The following is a 2,981-nucleotide window of genomic DNA, read 5'->3' on the forward strand; positions in this document are numbered from 1 at the left end:
ACACTCCCAAGCAAATGATTGTTGCTTGGATAGATTTGGAATTTCCCCAAACAAGCACTAGATGGTGCTATAGGGTAGCATAGACCGAGTGAGGAGGTTGAAGACTATATCCACCCTCAAGGGCACCGTCAACAGGAATAGCTAATGTTAGTTGAGTGCCTAATATGTACCAGAAACTTCTGTCTTATAGCACGAACTCATTCCTTCCAACCAATAAAGCAGGTACTTTCTTTACCCGTATTTTGCCGAAGAAACTGAAGCATGTTCAGGTTAGGTAACTTGTCTAAGATCAGAAAAATTAGTGATGAAGGTAAGATTTGAACTCAAGAAGTCTGGCCCCAGAGCCTGTCTTAAACCATATGCTTTACTACCTCTCATAATTCTGCTATAGCTACCATTTACCCATCGCTTACTCTGAGCCAGGTTCTGAGCCAGGCATTTTGCATAATGAGATCATCATCACCATTTTACAGATGAGGGAACTGAGGCCCAGAGAGGCTAAGTCACTCGTTCATGTTCCACAGACAGAAACAAGTCCAAGAGCATTTGTAAGTGTAATTCCATCATGGTACCAATAGAAGTAAATTAAATAAAAATAATATTTGCCACTTGAGGGAGTAATTCTACTTTGGAGAGAGGGAAAAATAGACTTTGAAACTGGTTGGCATGGTAAGCTATTCCTTTTCAGTTCAGCTTTTCAGACAAGTGTGGCCGAAATATCCTCCCTCTTTAGATCCCTCCCTCTACAAGCTAAAGACGGCGTGAACTCTCACGGCGTAATTGGAGCCTGGTTCATTTCGTCTCTTGCGTTGTTCATTATGAGGATGTTGTCTGAGGATCCAAGCAGGGGAATTAGGCAGCCCCCAAATGGTGTGACTTAGGTGGGCTCCGGGGAGGAACCAGCCTTCCTGACAAAATGATGGTCGTATTTATCTGGAGGAGTAACCAATATAAAGAGCTAAGAAACTTTGAGTCAGAGGACTAATGTTATCAAAATATATTACAAAACCACAGCGTTTAAAACAGTATGATAGTTCCAGCAACAAGATAAAACCTAGAGAAATAGGCCCGTAGGACTGAGTTTCTCAGAAATGCCCATGCTGCCTCTCAGTCCCTCTTAGCACCGGTCTTCAGTCCTGCCTTGGGAGCCGGAGCCTGGGTGTTTGGGGACATCTTGCTCAGTCATAGGATTCTTTCCCATGGGCTTGATTTTGCCCTGAGTAGTTGGACAAAACTCTGTGCGGTCCCAGGGAGTAAAGCTGTTCCTCACCAAGGCACGGAGCTCTGTGCGTGGACCTGTTTGCTTCCACACAGCTGGGCCTGGCTTGTACCCCTTGGAGCCTGAAGCTTTTCAGTGCTCCCAGGAGGCGGCATCCGAGAAAGACATCCTGAATTTAAGTGGCTTGACACCCTTCTCCAGGGAAGCCCTGTGAACCTGAGCCAAAGGGCTGGTGTGCACTTGTTTACCCTGTAAGCAAGAGTAGAAGAATATCTAATGTATAGTGGAAGCTTGTACAGAACAAATACTAGTTTTTTTGTTTTCAAAGATTTTATTTATTTTCTGACAGAGAGACAGTGAGAGAGGGAACACAAGCAGGGGGAGTGGGAGAGGGAGAAGCAGGCTTTTCTGCTGAGCAGGGAGCCCGATGCGGGGCTCGATCCCAGGACCCTGGGATCATGACCTGAGCCGAAGGCAGACGCTTCACCGACTGAGCCACCCAGGTACCCCAACAAACACTAGTTTTGAGAAACAGAAAGACAGTATAATAGTGGTGCAAGATGAGACAAATTAATAGAACAGATTGGACAGCCTAGAAAATAAACAAAATAAAAATATGTGCATATGTACATATGTATACGTAAATATACAGGAATTTATAAGGTAAAGGAAAGATCACAAATCAACGGGAAAGGGAAAGATTATTGAATAAACAGTGGTAGAATGATTTACGATCTGAGAAAAATAATCACATCCTACACTGAACTAAATTCTTCATGTATAAAAGATACATTTTTAAAAGGAAAAAATGAGGGGTTATCCATCTAATTGCTGGATGGGAAAGTGATTTCTAGGCAGACATGTTAGAAGAGATCATTAAGGAAGAAATTAATTGGTATGCTTACAGAAAAACGAAGCCTTCTGGACCCTAAGAAACAGCATAAACAAAATTAAAGGCAAGCCCCCCCGAAAATTCTTACAATAAGTATTGAAGATAATTGATTAAAGAGATGATGTACCTCAATAGGAAAGACACTGGGGTGCCTGGATGGCTCGGTCAGAAAACTGTGCAACTCTTGATCTTGGGTCATGAGTTTGAGTCCCATGTTTGGTGTAAAGATTACTTAAATAAATAAATACACTTAAAAATTAAAAAAAAATAGGAAAGACACTAAGAGAGCAAAAGACAAATGGACAAAGAACTGAACAGATGAATCACATATGAAGAAATACAAATGTGTAATGAAATAGTATCAAACTTTGATGTCACTCGAAATTTCAAAATGACAGCTAAAACTAAGGTAGCATATTTCACCTGTCAAATCAGCAAAGATATTCTAAAAATCATAAGCCCCAACATTATAAAGCACTCTTATGTGTTGAAGAATAAAACAAATGGGTCTGGCCTTTCTGGATAGCAATTTGGCCCAGATGCTTCAAGAGCCGTCTTTTGTCCAGGAAATTCCATGTCTAGGAATTTATTTTAAGGAAATAGTAATACAGATAGAGATTTTTGTACAAAAACATTCATTTCAGCCCTGGGAATAACCTGAGGAGAACCATTAGGAGTATGGTTAAATAAATCATGGGATGGCCATACAATAGCATATTATACAGCTATCAAAAATGATATTTACAAAGGACTTTTAATGGCACAATGAAATGTACGATAATAAACCAGAGAATCCAGATGAAATGGACACATTCCCAGAAACACACATATTACCAAATTGACTCAAAAAGAAACAGAAAAGTTGAACAG

The sequence above is a fragment of the Halichoerus grypus genome, chromosome X (genome assembly GCF_964656455.1).
Source record: "Halichoerus grypus chromosome X, mHalGry1.hap1.1, whole genome shotgun sequence".
NCBI classification, from domain to species: domain Eukaryota; kingdom Metazoa; phylum Chordata; class Mammalia; order Carnivora; family Phocidae; genus Halichoerus; species Halichoerus grypus.